Source organism: Pygocentrus nattereri, chromosome 22 (assembly GCF_015220715.1).
Source record: "Pygocentrus nattereri isolate fPygNat1 chromosome 22, fPygNat1.pri, whole genome shotgun sequence".
In the NCBI taxonomy this organism is placed as follows: domain Eukaryota; kingdom Metazoa; phylum Chordata; class Actinopteri; order Characiformes; family Serrasalmidae; genus Pygocentrus; species Pygocentrus nattereri.
Genome location: NC_051232.1, coordinates 2,439,391 through 2,451,890, shown reverse-complemented (window position 1 = coordinate 2,451,890; position 12,500 = coordinate 2,439,391). Strand labels below are relative to the sequence as shown.

The window sequence follows — 12,500 nt, the reverse complement described above, 5'->3', positions numbered from 1 at the left end:
CACACACTCACTCCTCAACACACACACACTCACTCCTCAACACACACTCACTCCTCACACACACTCAACCCTCACACACACTCACTCACCCCTCACACACACTCACCCCTCACACACACACTCACTCCTCACACACACTCACCCCTCACACACACACTCACTCCTCAACACACACTCACTCCTCACACACACTCACCCCTCACACACACTCACCCCTCACACACACACTCTCTCCTCAACACACACTCACCCCTCACACACACTCACCCCTCACACACACACTCACTCCTCAACACACACTTACCCCTCACACACACACTCACTCCTCAACACACACTCACTCCTCAACACACACTCACCCCTCACACACACACTCAGTCCTCACACACACACTCACTCCTCACACACACTCACTCCTCACACACATTCACCCCTCACACACACTCACTCCTCAACACACACACTCACTCCTCAACACACACTCACTCCTCACATACACTCACCCCTCACACACACACTCAGTCCTCAAACACACACTCACTCCTCACACACACTCACTCCTCACAGAAACTCACCCCTCACACACACTCACTCCTCAACACACACTCACCCCTCACACACACTCACCCCTCACACACACTCACTCCTCAACACACACACTCACTCCTCACACACACTCACTCCTCACAGAAACTCACCCCTCACACACACTCACCCCTCACACACACTCACTCCTCAACACACACTCACCCCTCACACACACACTCACTCCTCAACACACACTCACCCCTCACACACACACTCACCCCTCACACACACACTCACTCCTCAACACACACTCACTCCTCACACACACTCACTCCTCACAGAAACTCACCCCTCACACACACTCACCCCTCACACACACTCACCCCTCACACACACACTCACTCCTCAACACACACTCACTCCTCACACACACTCACCCCTCACACACACACTCAGTCCTCACACACACACTCACTCCTCACACACACTCACCCCTCACACACACACTCAGTCCTCACACACACACTCACTCCTCACACACACTCACCCCTCACACACATTCACCCCTCACACACACTCACTCCTCAACACACACTCACTCCTCAACACACACACACTCACTCCTCAACACACACTCACTCCTCACACACACTCACCCCTCACACACACACTCAGTCCTCAAACACACACTCACTCCTCACACACACTCACTCCTCACAGAAACTCACCCCTCACACACACTCACCCCTCACACACAGTCACTCCTCACACACACTCACCCCTCACACACACTCACCCCTCACACACACTCACAGGAGATAAAGATAACATGAAATAAAGAAACCGGTTCAGTGAAAGCGGAGCTGTGGGCAGAGTGTGAACAGACCGCAGTAAATCGGTTCTCAGTGAACAGAGCAGCAGGTGTACAGCAGCATCGTGTTGATCGTATAATGTCGTTTTTCGGCTGAACTGTAAGTTGTCGTGTTTATTATTGTGATCAGCGTAAAACATCAGATTCTTCTTCTAACCGGGCGCTTCTGTGTGTTCGGCCACAGGTGTGTTCAGTCAGAAAGCGGTATGACATTCGTAGAGTGGTAAAAGGGTGACAGGAGTGAACGAGCTGGCACTGAACACTGTCAGGTCTGTGTTCAGACTGCAGGGGAGTGTAGATCAGACAGAAAACTCAGACTGAATGTTGGAACTTTTAATGAGGATCAAAACTCAGTCAGACTCTGTTGGCGTTGTGTGAAACAGGGTGACTTACAGAGGCCTGTTCTGATCTGTTCTACTCTGTTCTGATCTGTTCTGATCTGTTCTACTCTGTTCTGATCTGTTCTGATCTGTTCTGATCTGTTCTACTCTGTTCTGATCTGTTCTGATCTGTTCTACTCTGTTCTGATCTGTTCTGATCTGTTCTACTCTGTTCTGATCTGTTCTGATCTGTTCTGATCTGTTCTACTCTGTTCTGATCTGTTCTGATCTGTTCTACTCTGTTCTGATCTGTTCTGATCTGTTCTGATCTGTTCTACTCTGTTCTGATCTGTTCTACTCTGTTCTACTCTGTTCTGATCTGTTCTGATCTGTTCTGATCTGTTCTACTCTGTTCTGATCTGTTCTGATCTGTTCTACTCTGTTCTGATCTGATCTGTTCTACTCTGTTCTGATCTGTTCTACTCTGTTCTGATCTGTTCTGATCTGTTCTACTCTGTTCTGATCTGTTCTGATCTGTTCTGATCTGTTCTACTCTGTTCTGATCTGTTCTGATCTGTTCTGATCTGTTCTACTCTGTTCTGATCTGTTCTGATCTGTTCTACTCTGTTCTGATCTGATCTGTTCTACTCTGTTCTGATCTGTTCTACTCTGTTCTGATCTGTTCTGATCTGTTCTACTCTGTTCTGATCTGTTCTGATCTGTTCTGATCTGTTCTACTCTGTTCTGATCTGTTCTGATCTGTTCTGATCTGTTCTACTCTGTTCTGATCTGTTCTGATCTGTTCTACTCTGTTCTGATCTGTTCTGATCTGTTCTGATCTGTTCTACTCTGTTCTGATCTGTTCTGATCTGTTCTACTCTGTTCTGATCTGTTCTGATCTGTTCTGATCTGTTCTGATCTGTTCTACTCTGTTCTGATCTGTTCTACTCTGTTCTACTCTGTTCTGATCTGTTCTACTCTGTTCTGATCTGTTCTGATCTGTTCTGATCTGTTCTACTCTGTTCTGATCTGTTCTACTCTGTTCTGATCTGTTCTGATCTGTTCTACTCTGTTCTGATCTGTTCTACTCTGTTCTGATCTGTTATGACCTGTTCTGATCTGTTCTACTCTGTTCTGATCTGTTCTGATCTGTTCTACTCTGTTCTGATCTGTTCTACTCTGTTCTGATCTGTTCTGATCTGTTCTGACCTTTTCTGATCTGTTCTACTCTGTTCTGATCTGTTCTGATCTGTTCTGATCTGTTCTGATCTGTTCTACTCTGTTCTGATCTGTTCTGATCTGTTCTACTCTGTTCTGATCTGTTCTGACCTTTTCTGATCTGTTCTACTCTGTTCTGATCTGTTCTGATCTGTTCTACTCTGTTCTGTTCTGATCTGTTCTACTCTGTTCTGATCTGTTCTGATCTGTTCTGATCTGTTCTACTCTGTTCTGACCTTTTCTGATCTGTTCTACTCTGTTCTGATCTGTTCTGATCTGTTCTACTCTGTTCTGATCTGTTCTACTATGTTCTGATCTGTTCTGACCTGTTCTGATCTGTTCTACTCTGTTCTACTCTGTTCTGACCTGTTCTGATCTGTTCTACTCTGTTCTGATCTGTTCTGATCTGTTCTGACCTTTTCTGATCTGTTCTACTCTGTTCTGACCTGTTCTGATCTGTTCTACTCTGTTCTGATCTGTTCTGATCTGTTCTGATCTGTTCTACTCTGTTCTGATCTGTTCTGATCTGTTCTGACCTTTTCTGATCTGTTCTACTCTGTTCTGATCTGTTCTGATCTGTTCTGACCTGTTCTGATCTGTTCTGATCTGTTCTGATCTGTTCTGATCTACTCTGTTCTGATCTGTTCTGATCTGTTCTACTCTGTTCTGATCTGTTCTACTCTGTTCTGATCTGTTCTGATCTGTTCTACTCTGTTCTACTCTGCTCTGATCTGTTCTACTCTGTTCTGATCTGTTCTACTCTGTTCTACTCTGTTCTGTTCTGTGCTACTTTGTTCTGTTCTACTTTGTTCTGTTCCAGTCTGTTCTACTCTGTTCTATTCCAATCTGTTCTACTCTCTTCTGTTCTGTTCTACTCTGTTTTGTTGTACTCTGTCCTGTTCTGTTCCACTCTGTTCTGTTCCACTCTGTTCTGTTCTACTCTGTTCTGCTCCAGTCTGTTCTACTCTGTTCTGTTCCAATCGGTTCTACTCTCTTCTGTTCTACTCTGTTCTGTTCTACTCTGTTTTGTTCTACTCTGTTCTGTTCTACTCTGTTCTGTTCCACTCTGTTCTATTCTACTCTGTTCCACTCTGTGCTACTCTGTTCTCTTCCACTCTGTTCTGTTCTGCTTTGTTCTGTTCTGTTCTACTTTGTTCCAATCTGTTCTACTTTGTTCCAGTCTGTTCTACTCTTTTCTGTTCTACTCTGTTCCACTCTGTTCTACTCTGTTCGGTTCTACATTGTTCTGTTCTGTTCTACTCTGTTCTACTCTGCTCTGTTCTGTTCTGTTCTACTCTGTTCTGTTCTGTGCTACTTTGTTCCACTTTGTTCTACTCTGTTCTCTTCTACTCTGCTCTGTTCTGTTCTACTCTGTTCTGTTCTGTTCTGTTCTACTCTGTTCTGTTCTGTTCTGTTCTACTCTGTTCTGTTCTGTTCTACTCTGTTCCACTTTGTTCTGTTCTACTCTGTTCCACTTTGTTCTGTTCCACCCTGTTCTGTTCTACTCTGGTCTGTTCTACTCTGTTCCACTTTGTTCTGTTCCACCCTGTTCTGTTCTACTTTGTTCCACTTTGTTCTGTTCTACTCTGTTTTGTTCTACTCTGTTCTGTTCTGTTCTACTCTGTTCTGTTCTGTTCTACTCTGTTCCACTCTGTTCTGTTCTACTCTGTTCCACTTTGTTCTGTTCCACCCTGTTCTGTTCTACTCTGGTCTGTTCTACTCTGTTCCACTTTGTTCTGTTCCACCCTGTTCTGTTCTACTTTGTTCCACTTTGTTCTGTTCTACTCTGTTTTGTTCTACTCTGTTCTGTTCTACTCTGTTTTGTTCTACTCTGTTCTGTTCTGTTCTACTCTGTTCTGTTCTGTTCTGTTCCACTCTGTTCTACTCTATTCTGTTCTGTTCTACTCTGTTCCACTGTGTTCTACTCTGTTCTGTTCCAATCTGTTCTACTCTCTTCTGTTCTGTTCTACTCCATTCTGTTCTACTCTGTTTTGTTCTACTCTGTTCTGTTCTGTTCTACTCTGTTCTGTTCTGTTCTACTCTGTTCCACTCTGTTCTGTTCTACTCTGTTCCACTTTGTTCTGTTCCACCCTGTTCTGTTCTACTCTGGTCTGTTCTACTCTGTTCCACTTTGTTCTGTTCCACTTTGTTCTGTTCCACCCTGTTCTGTTCTACTTTGTTTTGTTCTACTCTGTTCTGTTCTACTCTGTTTTGTTCTACTCTGTTCTGTTCTGTTCTACTCTGTTCTGTTCTGTTCTATTCCACTCTGTTCTACTCTGTTCTGTTCTGTTCTACTCTGTTCCACTGTGTTCTACTCTGTTCTGTTCCAATCTGTTCTACTCTCTTCTGTTCTGTTCTACTCCGTTCTGTTCTACTCTGTTCTGTTCTACTCTGTTCTGTTCTGTTCTGTTCTACTCTGTTCTGTTCTACTCCATTCTGTTCTGTTCTACTCCGTTCTGTTCTACTCCGTTCTGTTCTACTCTGTTCTGTTCTACTCTGTTCTGTTCTGTTCTGTTCTGTTCTACTCTGTTCTGTTCTGTTCTGTTCTACTCTGTTCTGGTCTACTCTGTTCTGTTCTACTCCGTTCTGTTCTGTTCTACTCTGTTCTGTTCTACTCCGTTCTGTTCTACTCTGTTCTGTTCTGTTCTATTCTACTCTGTTCTGTTCTGTTCTGTTCTACTCTGTTCTGGTCTACTCTGTTCTGTTCTACTCTGTTCTGTTCTACTCCGTTCTGTTCTGTTCTACTCTGTTCTGTTCTACTCCGTTCTGTTCTACTCCGTTCTGTTCTACTCTGTTCTGTTCTGTTCTGTTCTACTCTGTTCTGTTCTACTCCGTTCTGTTCTACTCCATTCTGTTCTGTTCTACTCTGTTCTGTTCTACTCTGTTCTGTTCTGTTCTGTTCTACTCTGTTCTGTTCTACTCTGTTCTGTTCTACTCCATTCTGTTCTACTCCGTTCTGTTCTACTCTGTTCTGTTCTACTCCGTTCTGTTCTACTCTGTTCTGTTCTGTTCTGTTCTACTTTGTTCTGTTCTACTCTGTTCTGTTCTGCTCTGTTCTACTCTGTTCTGTTCTGTTCTGTTCTACTTTGTTCTGTTCTACTCTGTTCTGTTCTACTCCGTTCTGTTCTACTCCGTTCTGTTCTGTTCTACTCTGTTCTGTTCTACTCCGTTCTGTTCTACTCCATTCTGTTCTACTCTGTTCTGTTCTGTTCTATTCTACTCTGTTCTGTTCTGTTCTGTTCTACTCTGTTCTGGTCTACTCTGTTCTGTTCTACTCCGTTCTGTTCTACTCCGTTCTGTTCTGTTCTACTCTGTTCTGTTCTACTCTGTTCTGTTCTACTCCGTTCTGTTCTACTCTGTTCTGTTCTGTTCTGTTCTACTCTGTTCTGGTCTACTCTGTTCTGTTCTACTCCGTTCTGTTCTACTCCGTTCTGTTTTGTTCTACTCTGTTCTGTTCTACTCTGTTCTGTTCTGTTCTGTTCTACTCTGTTCTGTTCTACTCTGTTCTGTTCTACTCCATTCTGTTCTACTCCGTTCTGTTCTACTCTGTTCTGTTCTACTCCGTTCTGTTCTACTCTGTTCTGTTCTGTTCTGTTCTACTTTGTTCTGTTCTACTCTGTTCTGTTCTGCTCTGTTCTACTCTGTTCTGTTCTACTCTGTTCTGTTCTACTCCGTTCTGTTCTACTCTGTTCTGTTCTGCTCTGTTCTACTCTGTTCTGTTCTACTCTGTTCTGTTTTGTTGTACTGTGCTCTGATTTGATCACACACACAAAAACACATCCCCATAAAACTGCTCTGCTATGACGAGACTCTGTGATCAAATTAAACACACACGCAATTAAAAGAGGAGCAGCTCAGTCAGCGGCGTGTGGACCCCCAGTTACTGAGGCTGTGGGCAATAAAAGGATAATGATTTTGCAGCCAATCTCAATTTTTAAAGCTTTATTTATTTGTTTGTTTGTTTCCTTGAGGATAATTGTTCAAGAGGCGATTGTAATTGTTATTTATTATATATTTTATTTATTAGCTAATTCATTCAAATCAAGGATAAAGATTTGGGAACTTTTTGTTCATTTATTTATTCATTTATTCAATGTTTTCTTTTTTCTTATTCTCTCCTAATTGTAAGGCAGTTTATTGAAGTCAAAGGTCATGACATATTTAAAAAGGATATTTATGATTTATTTTATTTTTGTATTCTCGTTTTTATTTATTTATTTTTTTGTTTATTTATTTTAAGGGCTAATCGCGCGTGCGAGCTGCTGAGCTGTATTACACGCCCGCGTGACTCTATGAGAAACTCCTATCTCTTAAGTTTGCATTCATTAAAGCAAGAATAATAAATAAATCAACACAGCAGCGAACAGGAGAGCCTCAGCCCAACACCGAGCTTCATCATCATCATCATCATCATCTTCCTCATCACCATCATCGTCATAATCATCCTCCTCCTCTTCCTCTTCCTCATCCTCTTCTTCCACCTCATTATTATCATTCTGCTCCTCCTCCTCTTTCTCATCATCATCATCATCATCATCATCATCATAATCATTATCTTCCTCATCATCCTCCTCCTCCTCCTCCTCCTCTTCCTTACCATCATAACCATCATCATCCTCCTCCTCTTCCACATCATCATCATCATCATTGTCCTCCTCCTCCTCCTCCTCCTCCTCATCTTCATCATCTTCATCATCAGCCTCATTATCATCATCATCGTTGTTATAGTCACCATCATCATCATCATCCTCCTCCTCCTCCTCCTCCTCATCATCATCATCCTCGTCATTATAGTTACCATCATCATCATCACCCTCCTCATCATCATCATGATCCTCATCATTATAGTCACCATCATCATCATCATCATCATCATCCTCATCATTATAGTCACCATCCTCACCACCATCATCATCATCATCATCATCATCATCATGACTGTCACTCTTCCCTCTGTTTACTCAGTAAGGTCAGTAGAAGCGCGTGGACTGATTATGGTGGATCTGACCATCACTGTGGAATCCTCACTGACCTGATACAGCTATGAGAAAATAGTATAAGATCATGTTTTCCAGGGTACTCAGCTCTATTCCCAGAGAACTTCAGCACTTTATTAATGTTCTATATCTATCATATAACCATATAATAACCCCTAAAGGTGTAATAAAAGTGTAATAAAGGTGTGTATATATCATGCAAATTTTAAGAGTCAAAAATTAGCAGATCATTTTCGTTTCATTCTGTCTTTTTTCTTTGCCTTTACTCACTTTAAAAGATGGTTCTTTAGGGGTTCTTTAATAAAGGCAGTGGTTCTATTTAGAAGCAGGAGTTCATTCTAGAACAGTGGTTCTTTGCCTGGTGAAATGGTTCTTCAGACTGATGGAGAATGTGTTGTATATGACTCTATATAGAACCTGTTTGAAAGTGCTTCCATAGCACCAGAAAGTGTTCTTCTGTTGTTAAGCTTGACATCGTAACAATAGCAGAACAGTTTTTGGTGCTATATAGAACCATTCTTAAAAAGGTTCTTCATCAGTCTGAAGAACAATTTCACCATGCAAAGAACCACTTCTATATGAAACACCGGTTCTGAATAGACCCACTTCCTTTTCAAAGAACCATAGAAGAACCATCCTTTTTAATTCTGTAGTGGTACTTCTAAGTTTTCTGCTCTCCACGATCTCTGCTGAGAGCTGAAGCCACTGACCGATGACTGACCACTCTGAGGGAAACACGTCTAAACATTTATTTACACGAGTCAGGGGTGAGGAAAGCAGAGAAAAGAAGAGGAAGAGGAAGTGAGGACAGGGAGGCAGAGGAGGAAGATGTTGACCATGGTGGAGATGTTAAGGAGTTTGAGAAGCTGCCACAGGGGGTCATTATTTCATCATCCAGCAATGAATGAACTTTCGCCTTGACTTTTCACACTGGATCCCTCGCAGGAAGTTTACAGCGTCTGAACACTGTACAATATTACAAACACCTGCAGTTGTTGGATCAACACACACAGTGTTCACATCCAGCTGAACCAACAGTATAATGAACTCTGTGGACGTTCACAGGTCTACACTCTACACTCTTAGCAAAAAGAGTTCTACACCCAAAAAAGGCTCTCTAAGACACGTAACAATGGTGGAATCCCTTTTTGGTGCCATTTTCGGTAGGTTCTTTAGAGAACCATATACAAGAGGTTTTCCATCATAGAGAAGAACCATTTAACTATGTGAAGATGGAGTGGGGATCTATATATAGCCATTGCATTTACTAAAGAACACTTAAAGAACCTTTTCAAATGGTTCATTCCATGCTGTAAATACTTATTCTAGACTGTAGGTGTTCAATCTACACTGTAGATGTTTGTTCCACACTGCAATGTTCATTTTAAACTCAAGACCATAGGGGCTCAATCCTGGTCCTGGAGATCTACCAACCTGGAGAGTTCAGATCCAACACACTTGCCTGTTATACTCAGATGGAGACTGAAGGCCTTCATCACCTGAATCAGGTGTGTTAGATTAGGCGTGGAGCCACTCTACTCAGTGGTGGATCTCCAGGACCAGGATTGGCCGCCTGCTCTTGATGTTTATTCCACACAGTAGATGTTGGGTTGTACACTGTAAATGTTTGGCTTCTCACTGTAGATGTTCATTCCACCATGTTGGCTGTCTACAGATGGAAATGCAGCACTTTTCCATCTTATACATTAATACGCTTTTCAGAAAAATAGAAACAGGTGGAACAGAAGACTGAAATAGGCCATGTGCTTTCAGTGGTGATCATTTTTGAGGTGATCTAGAGGCCCAGCATCATAGTAGCTTGTGGAAAAAGCACCCAAGAGACAAGAGGATTAACTGGTGCTTATGACATTGCAGCTGTTTCAAACAGCTGGTCTTGGCACTTCAAGCCAACAAAACCATTCTGCAAAGCAGAATCATGTTCTACAGCCGGAGAACCCAATCCAGGTCCTGGAGATCTACCACCCATTCAGTCCCAAAACACCAGGTTCCAATACTCAGACATTCCCGAAGGCCTTCATGACCAGGTGTGTTAATGATCCAGTGTGTTGGAGTTAGACTCTGTTGGGTGGCAGACCTCCAGGACCCGGATTAGACAATCCTGAGGAGATTAGAGATTAAATAATTCGCCTGCATCAGGATGGGGAAGGTCAGAGGAAAAATTCCCGAAACTGAAGTTCAGAAGATCCAGATAAACTGCAGTTTCTAACAACCACCCGCAAGACCTGGTAGACCACCAATGCTGTCCCCATCAGAGAAACACACTTAAAGCTTTCATCTTAAAAAGAGTTTAGAACATCAAGCTGCTTCACATCTGAAACAACCCACAGGTGTTTCTGTCCATCCTTCCACTGTGAGAAGACAACTCGGCGCTGTGGGTTTGAATGTGTGGCTGTCAAGAAGCTGTTACTGAGAAAAGGAAGTGAAACTCAAACAACGAAGCTGCTGCTGTTCTCAGAACAATGGACTGACCACCCCAGGAGTCCAGACCTCAGCACCACTGAACGAGTTTACTTGGATCGTGAAACGCAGGAAATGCAACCAACTCTTTTTTTCGGCCTGCCACCACCCCCCTCTTTCGAGGACGACTTTATTCTTTATTTTTATTATACAGTTAGAAAAAAGGATAACATTCAACTTTTACAACTTGTCATTTTTAACTAGTAAAACCAAGATATTAATAAAAAATAATAAACAACAGAGGATTGGGGTAGGTGGTCGGTGCAAGTGTATGTGTGTATGTGTGTGTGTGTGTTGCAACCAACTTTTAAGACTGAACTTAGGAAGTGTGGAACAACATCCCTACATAATTCTTTGGAAAACTGAACATTCCTAAAAAAATGGAAGCCGGTGGACAAACTACATACTGAAAAAATATATTTGGTTCTCGACACCTTTGTGTAATTTTCTGCCAAATTTGCTTTCCTGCTTTATTCCTGAAGATGGAAAAATGAACAGGACAATGCCACAACATGCTCTTTGACGTTTGCACAGTACTGTATCAGACATTTTCACTCATATGGGTATGAATATTATTCCAAATCTAAACTGGGGCTGTTTGACACACATGCACCAGCTGCCTATATAGCAGCATAAATGGGTGTGAATTGGTATACAGGGTTGCCAGTGAAAGGGTCTCGATGTAGCAGCTAACCAAACTCACCGTGGTGGCTCTACGCTCCATTTACTTGTTGCATGCGACTGCAATGGCTTTTTAGTTTCGAGAATTTCTAATTCAGTCAAAAGTCTGTTTTTTTTTCTACTGCTAATTAGTGAAATTGTATTTTTATGTGTTGGAGAGATGAATATGCTTTCGCTCAAAGTTGCATCTTTAAAAGTGACATACAAAAAGAAATGACTTAGAACTTTCTTCATCCGCTGCTGCATTTAGTTTGTGGGTTAAAGAAGGTTAGCAACACCAACTCAGGCCCAAACTGCATAATGAGAGTAGAAGCTGATATGGTGTGAATGCGGCTTTATTCAGCATTCAAATCCCATGTGTTCTGCACTGAGAGTCAACGCTGTCGCGTTCTGCATGGCAAAATAACTGGAGCCAAAGTGCTAATCATGATTTTCCATCGAGTCCAACATGCGCACGGGGTGAAGCGTACAGACACACTACAGGCTTCTCGCTGTCAATCGATTGCGCCCTTCTGCTCACAACACAAGCAATCAACAGCTTTGATTCTCTCAGAGTTCTTCTTATATTTCACCAAAGAAGCTTCGGGTTAAGATGCAGGTACCTAACGGCACGATGAATGTCCAGGAAAACCTAGATGTTAATTCACCACTGAACAATTATTTGTCTTCTGACTCTATTAGAGTCAGACACTACCTTCGTGATATCATCAAAGCTGTACAATTTTATACGCTGGGCCTACTAGATGAGCTACAGGCCCCGATTCAATGAATTCACTCCCACACATGGGCCTAAGTACAATTTTAATAGATGTCAAATGGTGCTTTTACCTCTATAGGCATGTGCAAAGCAATATTTTTGCTCAGTTCCATTTTATTTCTTCACATTTAGCTCCTAATTCTCTTTTTCGGGTTTCACTCTGAGCTACTCTGCCATTGCTGGCACAACTTGGAGCTTTAGTATTTTAGTTTACACCCAGGGTTTCAAAAAAAAGAGAAGAACAAAGCCGAGCAAGCGCTGATACATGCTGGACAAGCAGTTCTACAGGGAACTCAGGGCTGGAGGAGGTTTTGGCCCAAAACTCTTCATCACTTGTTGACCACTTTAGCTTCTACTTGAGTCCTTATTTCACTAAAGTCACGATGCTTTTCTGGAAGATAGTTTGAGGTTCCTTACACAACACAAAGAACCAGAAGTTCAAAATAAGTTGAAGGGTGAAAACCAAAGCAGCAGCAGCAGCAAAAATAAAGGCCATGCGTTGAACAGTCCAAAGAGAACTGCCTCGTTTAAGCACTCTAAAAAATCAAGGTTATGGTTCTTTAGAGCTGTACAAGAACCTCTTCTGCCTCCCTAAAGGACCTTACTCTCAAAAGAACCACTTTTGTAAATGAGGTCCAGCTTACCTCTAC

At 42.4% G+C, this 12,500-nt stretch overlaps 1 protein-coding gene across 2 annotated transcripts in view; it reads right to left on the bottom strand.

Annotated features, from left to right (window-relative positions):
• Positions 1-12,500, bottom strand: part of pax5 (paired box 5) — a 103,620-nt gene that overhangs the window by 90,600 nt on the left and 520 nt on the right. The gene's annotated exons all lie outside the window — the stretch shown is intronic.